The following is a 14,071-nucleotide window of genomic DNA, read 5'->3' on the forward strand; positions in this document are numbered from 1 at the left end:
TTATCTCAAAATGTCATTTAAGTACCTAATATATATTGTGCCCAATCCATGGCACTTTACACAAACACCCCATTCTGTGGGTTATTACGGGTATGGCAATACCCCATGTGTGGCAATAGTCTACAGGCTGGGGACACGTCAGGGCTGAGAACGGACAAGTAAAATTTTGTTTTTGGAGCACCCTTTTCACTAGATTGGTGTTGTGGTGCCCCTGAGGTACCAGTGGAATAGAAACCCCCAAGTAGTGACCCCATTTTAGGAAAGGGCACCCCTCAAAGTATTGATCTAGGGTTGTATGAGCATTTTAACCCTAGAGATGCTGGCCCAAATGTAATACAAAGTAAATGGGTCGGTGTAAATATTGCATTGTTTTCTCAAATGTTTCATCGTAGTGACAAATAAAATCAGCCCAACTCATGTCACTGTAGATACACACCCCAGAAATCATTCTGCGGGTTATTACGGGTATGGTAATATCGCATGTGTGGCAATAAGCTACAAGATGAGAGACACGACAGGGCTCTGAAGAGAATGGCATTTGGAGCACAGACATTTAATTTTTTTTTTTTTGCATCAAACCATTTGGAGATGACCTTAGGGATCAGTACAGTAGAAACCCCTGTGAATTGACCCTATTTGAAAACTACACCCCTCCATGAATAAATCTAGGGCTGTAGTGAGCATTTTAACCCCACAGGTAGACACCAAGGATAGTGCATAGTACATATTATACATTATGTCATCTTGTGCCCAGCTCCTGCCACGGGAGACAAACACCCCAAAAATCATGATGCGAGTTCTCCCGCATATGGCAGCAGCAGGAAAGGTGCGCCATGCGGCATGATGTATAAGCTGTGTGAGAATGCATCAGGGTACAATTATATATCCAGGGACGTGTGGTAAATCCGAAAACACTCCTTCATAAATAAACCTGGTTTCTCGGGGAATGTGTTACACTGGTATATGGTTTGTTTGTTTTTGTATGCCCCTTTTGGAGCATACCCTTCGCCTCTTCTGTGTCCTTCCCTTGCTTGCAGTTTGGGGAACTTCTCCTGGAAAGTGGTACAATGCGTGATGTGGCCTCATTTCCAGACGTACTAGCACTCCCCCCTTCCTGGTCTCTAAAAATCAACTGCTTGACTACCACCTCTTGAAATTCCAGGAAAGTTCCCCTCTGGCCTGCACATGGATGTAACATTTAAGCATCATAGAGTGCCATCTGCATGATGTGCACGGCCAGCTTCTTGTACCACATCGACTTCCGCATGGCGTTATATGTCTGAAGTACCTGGTCCGACAAATCAATCCCTCCCATGTACCTATTATTATCAAAAATACAGTCAGGTTTGGGGGCTTCTGCATTGGTACCTCATACAGGGTCAGGGGTGGTGGTGGTGTTCTCATGTATTGTTGTTAGTACAAGGACATCCCTCTTGTATATACCTAACACACAATGCTGAGTCGCTGCTTATTGCTCGGCTCTTGTGCCTTCTGAGCTTTTCCCCTAGCAGCAACTTCAGGAGACCTCTCTGATTCCTTCTAACAGTGGCACATGCCGCAGTTTGTCTGGAAGCAGGGTAGTACTAGTATAAAAATTATCCAGGTAGAGGTGGTAGCACCAAATCACAAACTTTCTTTCCAGCAATTTCCAGGATGGGGGGGGGGGGCATTCTGGAGGCACTATTCTGGAGTCCTTCTCTTCATATACCCTGAATTTAAACATGTACCCTCACACATCTTATACATCTTCACGCCATACCTTGCCCTCTTATTGGGTTGGTACTGGTGAAACTGAAGTCTCCCTTTGAAATATACCAGGGACTCGTCTACTGATATGTACCTCTTTGGAGTATACACTTCCATAATTCGGGCACTCAGTCTAATATGGGCCGGACCTTCTACAACCTATCATAACTGGGGTCATCTCTGGGTGGGCACTGTTCATTGTCGGCAAAATGCAAAAACCTATGGATGGCTTCAAAGCGCATCCTAATTGTCTCCATGCGGAACATCAGGGTGTGGTACAGTACGTCTGTGCTCCAGTAATCCCTGATTTTTGGCTTTTGTACAAGTCCCATAAGAAGTACTATGCCACAATACTTCTCCATCTCTGCTGCACTAACAGGGGTCTACCTATGGGGTTGCGTATAAAAAGTGTGGTTTTCGGCAATATATTGTGCAGCATAGAGATTGGTGTGGGACACCATCAGACCAATTAGGCCCTCACTAGAAAAAAACTTATCATAGTCTTGTCTCTTTGTATCCCAGGACTGTCCGGAAAATCAAGGACCTGAGGGGCATAGTTACTGGTGGTCACCCATATGGGATCAGAAGTCCCGGGCACTTTGGCACTACTACGGAAGCGCCTTCTTGGGGGTTCCTCAGAGTCGCTTTGTGAGGACGAGGTGGACAAATAAAACGGACACTCGTCCCCACTAGCTGACTCCGTCTCGGAGGTCATATAATTATATACCTCCAAGTCAGTGTATGATTTCTGTGACATGATAGTACACAACCTACACAGAACTACCCTACACCTTCTTCACTACCCTACAAAACGCCTGCTCCTCCATGCTACTCCTCCAACTCCTAACAGTTCGCACTTAAAAGTGCAGTTGTGGGGGATAGGGAAAACATACAATGGGTGGGGAGTAATCATGTGTTTTAAGGTACAGTAAAGGAACAGATCACTAGCATAACTCTAAAATGGCGATGTTAGAGAGCGTTGGGCTAGTAAGATCAGCCCCCAGCGGTACAAATCACTGTCATTGGCCAATCTGGATGGTTTGGCCAATGGAGGCGATCGGCGTCACAGGACCAATCAGATCGGTCCTGTGATGTCATCGCTGGGGTGTCGGCTAGCGATGCCGACACTTTCCACCGAAGTATCACCCCGTCTCGTGACAGGGTGACGTCCAAAATGCGAGTAGCATATCGGAGGCGGAGCGCTAAGGGGTTAAACGCATTTGAAGTACAATATGTCACAAGAAAACAAACAAACAATCTCGAAATCCCCTGGATATGTTAAAGCGCTCCAGAGCTTTAACCACTTATAGTGACACAGGGCAGATTTGAAAAATGGGACCGCGTCCTAGAGGGCAAAATAGGGTCCTGAAGGGGTTAACACAATGTTAACGCATATGTTAACATGGCCTTTAGGCTACATTTCTCCAGTGTGATTTCTCCAGTACTATATTTCCATGCTGTATGAATTTGTATATATGTAACATTTTTCATCCATATGAAATATGGTCGGCTGACAAATGATGGCTGGCTATGGGCTGGCTGACAGAATGCACTTCCCACTAGTTCTGGATAATGCACATACATGCAGCAGTGTACGGTGCAAAATCGTTTGCAACCTGCATTTTATATGTTTCCATTGACTTCTACGGGGTGTATGGATGCAAATACACGAGAAAATAAGACATGCTCTACATTTTTATAAAGTTCAAAAACAGTACGGTATAGTGCACAATACAGCCAGTCAATGGAAAGCCATATTGCCCACTGAAAAAAGAATGGAGACATACGATACCAGTATATATATATTTGTGTGAATGTAGCCTTATATAACACAAATGTTAATAGTAATAGAATTAGGCAAATCTCCTCTACTCAGCTGTAGAGCGTGTGCAGTCACACAAGGTTTTCTTTGTGCGTTTTAAAATGCATTTATTTTTGCTTGTTCAAAAATTGGTTGCGTCCTTGGCAGAGGCTTATAGTAACAAAATAAATATCCTTATTCAATTTGGAAAATATGAGAATTTTTATCACTGTTAATTAGGTTTATTTTTCTTTTGTGGATTTCGGATTCTTACAGAATGTGGGTAGAACAATTTCTTGGCTTAGATGGAAGCTTGAGGAAACCTTTGGAACAACATTTTTGTCAAGCATTAATGTTACTGTCTTCAGACACTTTTAGGTAGGGTTCTCTAATAGACAATGCCTGTATCTCCCCTAGGCGCCTAGCTGATGTTATGACAATAAGAAATGTTTAACGTTAATTCCCTAATGTTTTTTTAATCTAAGGGCTCAAACGGAGGACCAGTTAGAAAATTTAGGAAAGTTTTGGTCAGGAACCTTAGGTCCACAAAATGACACAAACTTATTCCAAATGTGAGAGTAAATGGCCTGTGTAACAGGTTTTCGACTTGCCTTTAAGGTAGATATGACCTTGTGAGACAAACCCTTGGTTTTCAGTAATTCCCTTTCAGGATCCAAGCCGACAACTGGAGAGCCTGGGGATTTGGATGCATTACTCGTCCCTGGAACAGTAGATCTGGAAGAGGAGGAAGGATAATCGGTTCTTTTAGAGATAACCTTCTGAGTGACGAGAACCATATTTCTTTGGCCTGAAGGGTACAACTAGAATTATGTTTGTCTTTTCTCTTTGAATCTTCTGCACCACTTTGGAATTATAGGAATTGGTGGGAAGCCATACATTAATGCCGCGTTCCAAGGATGGCTGAAGGCATCTAGTTGGCATATAGGAGTTGACCCGTCTAGCGAGAAGAAAAGGTTTGTTTTTGAATTTGTGTGGGTTGCAAACAGGTCTATCTCCAGAGTCCCCCATTTTTGGGTTAGATATTTGAAGACTTCGTTGTTCAGGCACCATTCGTACTGGTTGATAGACTTCCTGCTGAGATAGTCTGCTATTGTATTTTCTTCCCCCTTCAGGTGGACTGCAGATAGAGATAGTACATTGTCCTCTGCCCAACTGAAGATTTTCTCTGATAGGAGAAGTAGGTTGAGAATCTTGGTACCCCCTTGGTGGCGTAGATAGGCCACTGTGGTAATGTTGTCTGAATAATAGGTCTCCGACGATTTTCAGGGCTTCCCACACAGCTCTCAACTCTCAATAATTCAAAGAGCGGCTTTGTATGTATAGGGGCCATATCCCTTGGGCAAAGGATCCACCCCTTTGCTCCCCATCCAGACAACTTGCATCCGTCTGGACTGACAATAGAGGCCATGGATGCCAGGTTACCCCTTTTTCCAGGTTATCCTGAATTGTCCACCATACTAAGGCTTCTTTGATCTCTGAGGGGATTTCTATCTTCCAATCCAGATGAGCCAGATTCTTGTCCCACATGGATAAGATCCAACTTTGAAGGGTATGAGCTTGACACCACTGTACCGGTTGGATACATGCTGTCAACTGGCCTAACAGCTTCATTGCGTTTCTTATAGAACAGCCGTGTTTCTTCTGAAATACTTCCACTTCCTGAATAATTCTTAATCTCTTTTCCTGTGGAAGGAAGGACATCTGGAGGGATGAATTCAGTGAGATGTAGTGAGGAATGTAATAATCCTGCTGGGATCCAGATTTGACTTTTTCCAATTTATGATCCAGCCTAGCTGTATGAGCGTAGCAATCATAAGGTCCCTTCGATTATAATTTTGGAAAAAGTCCTTGGAGCCGACAAAATTCCAAAAACATGGGCCTTGTACTAGAAATGGTGCATCATTCCCTCTGGGTGGAGACTCGCAAACCTGGGGAATTTTTGGGATGCTCCGTATATTGGTACGTGATAATAAGCATCCTGCAAGTTGATTGTGCACATGAATGCCCCCGGATGGTTGTGAGTAATAGCCATCTATTTACCAGTTCTCTCCATTCTTTAACGATTAAATCTTTCAAGGTTTTATTGATGGGGAAAACATGCCTCTTTTTTGCCTTAATGATCCTAAAAAGCTTGTCCTGAATGGATTTTGGTTCCTCTATCTCTTCAATTTTTAGGGTGTCCCTCATAACTTTCAATAGTGGTTCTAAGTCCTCTGACACAAACAAGTATCTTGACTGCCGATGTACATGGGACAGAGTCCAAGTCTAATGAGTCTTTGACTGAGCCCTTTACGGACTCTACTTTGGATTCTTATTGGCATTCTACGCTTTGCCTTTTTTGTAAAGGCTCCTGGATAGGAGGTTAGCTAAAGAAGAGGCTAATGTACATTGGACCCCCCTTTAATAAAGGTTCTCATTTCGTCCATAAAGGATTTTTCCTCCCTTAAGAGGTTGTCAATACAGTCCTTGGAAACAGTTTTTTTTTTATAGTCATTGGATAACTTGTTAAAGCACATATTGCATCTACGGGTGGTAACTTTTCTCTTCCCTGTATCCCTTGGAGGCAGATCCTTCGGTTCTCTAGGTTTCTCCTTTTTCGGTTCCAACCAACGTTGCCAATGGTTATACACAGCACCTATGTATACACATATATATTAGCATATTCCATATAACCCTTATTACAGAGAGGGTACAATAACTCATAATTGCCTTGAACACAGAATCGTGAGGCAAGGCAACAATGTTTGGTAACATGTAGAAGGCGGGGTAGAGGGAAGAGTTGTAGGGAGTCTAGTCCTGATCTGGTGCACCCCAATAAGTTTGCCAGGCTGGCGGATGAGGGGGATATCAGCTCTGGGGTAGCAATGCTGCAGAAAGACGTGGCCGCTAGCAACCAGGGGAATGTCTGCTCCGGTAAGAAGGGTAATGGAAGCACAGGCAAGGTCATACAGGTGCTGGTAGTGGGAGATTCGATTATTAGGGGAACACACAGGGCAATCTGTCACAAAGACCGTGCATACCGAACAGTGTGTTGTTTGCCGGGTGCTCGGGTTCGGCATGTTGCGGATCGGGTTGATGGATTACTGCGAGGGGCTGGTGAGGAGCCAGCGGTCATGGTCCACATTGGCACTAATGACAAAGTAACAGGTAGGTGGAAGGTCCTTAAAAATGATTTCAGAGATTTAGGCCATAAGCTCAGGGCAAGGACCTCAAAGGTAATTTTCTCCGAAATACTGCCTGTACCACGTGCCACACCAGAAAGGCAGCGGGAGATCAAGGAGGTAAATAAGTGGCTCAAAAGTTGGTGTAGGAAGGAGGGTTTTGGGTTCATGGAGAACTGGACTGACTTTTCTGTCGGCTACAGGCTCTACAGTAGGGATGGGCTGCACCTCAATGGGGAGGGGGCCGCTGTTTTAGGGGAAAAAATGGCTAGAAGGTTGGAGGAGTGTTTAAACTAGAGACCTGGGGGGAGGGCAACTACACTTGTGCAGGGCAAATAGATAGTGTACATAGAGAGCTGGGAAGAGTCATAGTCCATAGGGGAGGAAGGGGGGCTGGACTGAGATTGGGGAATAAGGACAAAAGGAATACGGACAGGGATAACCATATAAAGTGCATGTACACAAATGCCAGAAGCCTCACAAACAAAATGGAGGAACTGGAACTCTTGATGTTGGAGCGGAAATATGATCTAGTGGGTATCAGCGAGACATGGCTGGACAGTAGCTATGACTGGGCTGTTGCTATAGATGGTTATAGTCTTTTTAGAAAGGATCGTATAAATAAAAAAGGGGGAGGGGTTTGTTTATATGTGAATTCTCGCCTCAAGCCCGTCCTGCGAGATGACATCAGTAACGCAAATGTGGAGTCCCTATGGGTGGAGATAAGAGGAGGGAAAAAGAATAATAAAATATTACTAGGGGTTTGTTATAAGGCTCCAAATATAATGGAGGCAGCAGAGGAAATGCTGATAAGTGAAATGGATGCGGCTTCAGAGCATGGTGAAGTACTTATCATGGGGGACTTCAATTACCCAGATATTGACTGGGGGGCAGAAACATGCAGGTCCTTCAAAGGTAGCAGGTTCTTGTCAACAACAAAAGACAATTACCTGTCGCAACTAGTCCTGGAGCCAACAAGAGGGGGGGCACTGCTGGACCTTACCCTATCAGGTCTGTTGGTAAGGATATCAAAACTACAGGTTGGGGGGAACCTGGGGAATAGTGATCATAATATTATTGATTTTGTATTATGCTTTACTAAGAGCGTTAGTGAAGGGGCGACCAACACTCTAAACTTCAGGAGGGCAAATTTTCAGCAACTAAGGGAAGACCTTAAAGGCATAGACTGGGATAATGTTCTCAAAGACAAAAGTACACCCCAAAAATGGGACTTTTTCTTATATATTCTGAAAAAGTCCTGTGAGAAACACATACCTTATGGGAGAAAGCATAAAAGGAACAAGAAAAACCCTTTGTGGCTAACTAGTCTTGTAAGGAAAGCAATAAGCGAGAAAGATAAAGCGTTTAAGGTGCTAAAACGTGAAGGTAGCGATGAGGCATTAGAGGATTATAGAGAGAAAAATAAATCCTGTAAAAAGCAGATAAAGGCCGCAAAAATAGAGACTGAGAGAAATATTGCCAGGGAGAGCAAAAATAATCCCAAATTATTTTTCAAGTATATAAATGATAAGAAACTAAAAACAGAGAGTGTGGGTCCCCTTAGAAATAACATGGGGGTCATGGTGGAAGGAGATGAGGAAAGGGCCAATCTACTGAATGTCGCCTTCTCAACTGTCTTTACCCAGGAAAATCCCCTGGTGGAAGACACAATGAGGAATAATGTTAATTCTTTTTATAATGTCAACAGTTTAACCCAGGAAGAGGTACGGCGCCGCCTCGCAACCACTAAGATAGATAAATCACCTGGGCCAGATGGCATACACCCCCGGGTTCTGCATGAATTATGTATGGTGATAGACAAACCGTTATTTTTAATATTTTAAGATTCACTGAGGACTGGTTATGTTCCACAGGACTGGCGCATAGCAAATGTGGTACCAATATACAAAAAAGGATCAAATAGCGATCCTGGAAACTACAGACCTGTGAGTCTAACTGCTGTGGTGGGGAAAATATTTGAGGGGTTTATTAGAGATGCTATCCTGGAGTATCTCACTGTGCACAACCTTATAACCCAGCGTCAGCATGGGTTTATGAGAGATCGCTCCTGTCAGACTAATCTGATTGGTTTCTACGAGGAGGTAAGTTCAAGACTGGATCTGGGGGACACTGTGGATGTTGTATATCTGGACTTTTCAAAGGCATTTGACACCGTGCCACATAAAATGTTGGTATATAAAATGAGACTGCTGGGAATAGGAGAAAATCTGTGTATTTGGGTAAGTAATTGGCTTAGTGATAGAAAACAGAGGGTGGTCATTAATGGCACATTCTCAGATTGGGTTGATGTTACCAGTGGAGTGCCACAGGGGTCAGTATTGGGGCCACTTCTTTTTAATATTTTTATTAATGACCTTGTAGTGGGTTTACACAGTCAAGTTTCGATATTTGCAGATGATACTAAACTGTGTAAAGTAATAAATACTGAGGTCGATAGTTTAGCATTACAGAGGGATTTGTGGAAGCTTGAGGGATGGGCAGAGAAATGGTTGATGAGGTTTAATGTAGATAAATGTAAAGTTATGCACTTGGGCCATGGAAACAAAAAGTATAATTATGTTCTAAACGGTCAATTACTTAGTAAAACTGAAGCTGAAAAGGACTTGGGGGTATTGGTGGATGGTAAACTTAATTTTAGTGACCAGAGCCAGGCGGCTGCTGCTAAAGCAAATAAAATAATGGGATGTATCAAGAGAGGAATAGATTCTCATGATAAAGACATAGTTTTGCCCTTATACAAATCCCTGGTCAGACCACACATGGAATATTGTGTACAGTTTTGGGCACCAGTGTATAAAAAGGATATAGTAGAGCTGGAACGGGTGCAGAGGAGAGCAACCAGGATTATTAGGGGAATGGGGGAACTAGAATACACTGACAGATTAAAAAATTTGGGATTATTCAGTTTAGAAAAAAGACGACTGAGGGGAGACCTCATTACAATGTACAAATACCTGAACGGACAGTACAAGGATCTCTCCAAAGATCTTTTTAAACCTCGGTCTGTGACCAGGACTAGGGGGCATCCTCTACGCTTAGAGGAGAGGCAATTTTACCATCAACATAGACAAAGGTTCTTTACTGTAAGAGCAGTGAGACTATGGAACTCTCTGCCGCAGGAGGTTGTTATGGCGGACTCTATGTACATGTTCAAGAGAGGCCTGGATGACTTTCTGGAGAGAAAAAATATCACGGGTTATGGGGATAAAACATTTATTTAATTCTTAAAGGTTGGACTTGATGGACTTGCGTCTCCTTCCAGCCTTATATACTATGATACTATGAACAATAAGATGGCCAATTAGGTAAAGCTTGCAAAATATATAATATTTGTTGAGCCATCAACATGTAATTTATATAAAGACATTGTTTCCTGTATAGGTTCCTGACTTCAAACGATGTAGATTTCAAACGCCGAGCATACGGAAGTATCAAACCTAAGATCACTGTGTGTCCCCGCTATGCTTTCTTTTAAACTTACCGCTCCACACGCCTGTTTCCAGACTCCGCGACTGAATACGTCACTTCCTGTGCGCACCTGGATGTTGTCACTGGCGGCCACAACAGCCTGCTGCCGCCATTTTGTTGAAGTCCGGGTGTCGCTAGCCTCACAGGGTCACGGACAGAGCCAGAACTCCCGTCCCGAAATGCCGGCAAGGGACGGGTCATCTGCACTGATTGCTGTCCAGGACCGGAGGGGTAAGAGGAAAATCCCCGTGCCACACATGCACCACCCTCATTGCCCCCCTTGGATGGAAGGACCGGAGGAGAGATTTTTCTACTCCCTGCCCTGTGTAGGGACAGGAAGACACTGGAGTGTTGATGCAGGAGGTGGGGTATTTAACTTCTCTACTTCCTGTCCCTACAGAGGTCAAGGGGTCATCCTACTAGTGGGGCCGTCTTGGGGTACGCAATGGAAAAAGGAGCTTATTGCAAGTGAAAAGCAAAAGCAAAATTTGAGAGGGGTCCATAGTTGGATACTGGTGGTTTACCATCAATCCCTTTTGTCGAAATCCCTTTTCTGCTGCAATGTAATATTATACACTACTCATCACAATTAGTGTGGCTAGCTAACAGCCCCATATATGGTTGTGTGCACAAGGCCTTATACACAGTAGGCAGTGAGGAAAGGGTCTAAAATTAACCCCTTTCCGACGCATGAAGAGGGCTCAAGGGCTGAGCCCTCTACATAGCCAGTAAGTCTTTGCTGCGCCATCTTGCCAAAGATCGTTGCTCCCTGTGATGTCATCGGAGGGCGGCGATCTTTCGCCATGACAGCCTCGTGTGTTCTGAAGAACCAAGGCTGTCTCGTTTTAACCCATTCATTACAATGTGCTAATTGCCCATTGTAATGAATGAGGAGGAAAATCCCCATATACTGCAATACTGTAGTATGGCAGTATATGGTAGGATCGATCAGACAACCTAGGGTTAAAGTAAAAAATAAAAATTATAATTAAAAAAAATATAAAAATTATAATCACCCCCCTTTCCCTAGAAGTTATATAAACAGTAAAAATCGAACACATTCGTCCTAAAATACCCGATCAAAATATAATAATGGCTTTCCACTGTGAAAATGGCACATTTTTACCATTTTGGAAAATATAAAAAGTTCAATAAAAAGTCAAAACGCTGTACAGTCCTAAAAATGACAGCAATGAAAACATCATCAAAAGTGGCAAAAAATGACACCACCCACAGCTCCGTACAACAAAGTATAAAAAAGTTATCAGCTCCAGAAATGGCAAAATAATACAAAAAAAAATTGTACAGAAGGTTTTCTTTTTGTAAATGTACGAAAACATCACAAATCCTATACAAATTTGGTATCCCCATAATCGTACCGACCGAAAGAATAAAGTAGTAACAGATTTTTGAAGGTGGGAAGTGAAAAATGGAAATGGTAAAAAAAAAAAAAAAAAAGGGCCAGGTCATTAAGGGGTTAAAAACAGAATCATGTATAAATGTGTTAATTAAAAAAAAAAAGTACTTTGCTGATCACTGCCTAGAACTCTTTCCTATGAAGTTGTCTATAAAAAAAAGCCTATTTCCTGATATTTATGGATAACCAAGTACTGTGCTAGCAGTGCTGCTCTGGGACGCGCCGGGCATGCGCACAGGTGAGAGGCGCCTGGGGTGGAGGAAAACCTCTGAAGGGGCGCGCGCTGGCGTCACTACTAGCTCTATATTTAGAGAGGGACAGCTATTCCTGGCCTCACACTGCAAGATTATTAAAAACTGTGACCTGAATCCCACAGGCGCGGACCCCTCACAGCACTCACTAGAGCCCTATACCCTTCCTCCTTCTCACCCGGTCCTATAACAGACGCCATCCCCACAAATACAGGATTCATTGCGCTGCATGTGTATGTAACCATATTATATGTATGCTGCGGAATCTACATACGAACGAGCTGCTCTAACCAATATGTGTGATTCATGGGAGCACAGGTGAGGGAACACGTTTACACCGGTCACGTCCCGGAAACATTACGGGCGGATACTACGTGACCTCTTACAGCGCCGCTGAGGAGAACGCACTAGAAAAACCGAGGAGCTCAGCACACGGTCCCGCCCTCTGTTACCTCACCGACTCTGGGCGTGGTATTCCACCACATGATAAGCTCTCTGTTCCCACGGAGACACGCTGTGACGTCAACAACCTGCCCATGGTTATGGGTTGACTGCCTAAATATTTCTCTGTAACTACAGTAACAGAGAGCAGTTGCCTCTGCCCTAGTAACATCGCGCTGATTGGCTGATAGCTCTCCCGCCTCTTTCCATAGTAACCAACGCCTGCCCCAAATGTTTGTCAGTGTGAGACTGTTACTATAACAAGTGACTGACAGAGTGTGGAAGTAATAGCTGTATACTTATACTGACTGACATTGTAGTGTATTTACTCTAAAGCCATGCTGTATTATATACACTTTGCGTACTTGCACTAATATACTCGGGGTTTTAATGTATGACACTGACTGCACTGTATAACACCTAGTAAAAAGACTGACACTATACTGTATATACTCCAAGTGTACTGACACTATACTGTATATAGACCAAGTATACTGACACTATACTGTATATAGACCAAGTATACTGACACTATACTGTATATACTCCAAGTGTACTGACTGACACTAAACTGTAGTGTATATACACCAAGTATACTGACTGACACTATACTGCATATACTACAAGTATACTGACTGACACTATACTGTAGTGTATATACACCACATATACTGACTGACACTATACTGCATATACTACAAGTATACTGACTGACACTATACTGTAGTGTATATACACCACATATACTGACTGACACTATACTGTAGTGTATATACACCAAATATACTGAATGACACTATATTGCATGTACTCCAAGTATTCTGACTGACACTATACTGTAGTGTATATACACCAAGTATACTGAATGACACTATACTATATATACACAAAGTATACTGGCTAACACTATACTGTATATATACCAGGTATACTGACTGACACTACATTGTATATTGACCAGGTATACTGACTGACACTATACTATATATACACAAAGTTTATTGATTGGCACTATACTGCATGTACTCCAGGTGTACTGACTGACACTATACTGTCTATAGACCAGCTATACTGACTTACACTATACTATACATACACAAATTATACTGACTGACACTATACTGCATATACACCAAGTATACTGACTGACACTATACTGTGTATACACCAAGTATACTGTCTGACGCTATACTATATATAGAACAAGTATACTGACTGATACTAAACTATATATACACAAAGTATGCCGACACTACACTATGTATACACAAAATATACTAATTGACACTATACTGTATATACACTAAGTATACTGACTGACACTATACTATATTTAGACCAAGTATACTGACTGACACTATAATGTATAAAGACCAGGTATACCGACTGACACCATACTCTATATACACCAAGTATACTGATACTATGCTGTATATAGACCAGGTATACTGCCTGACACTATACTGTATATACACCAAGTATAACTGACACTATACCGTATATACACCAAGTATACTGTCAGGAACCTTTTTGGCTGGGAGAGCCACAAGCACCAGAAAAAAAATTGAATCCTGCAGATTTTATCAGCCGCTGATTTAGCAGCAGATAAAATCTGCTGTGCAGGGTGAACGTAGCCTTGACAATTTTCTCCGTAAATAAGACCCCTCCAACAGGCCTCACCCATGGCTCCCCCATAATACTTTTGGGGGAGGTTGTATATTATGTTGTATACATTGTGTTGTAT

The sequence above is a fragment of the Engystomops pustulosus genome, chromosome 7 (genome assembly GCF_040894005.1).
Source record: "Engystomops pustulosus chromosome 7, aEngPut4.maternal, whole genome shotgun sequence".
Classification (NCBI taxonomy): domain Eukaryota; kingdom Metazoa; phylum Chordata; class Amphibia; order Anura; family Leptodactylidae; genus Engystomops; species Engystomops pustulosus.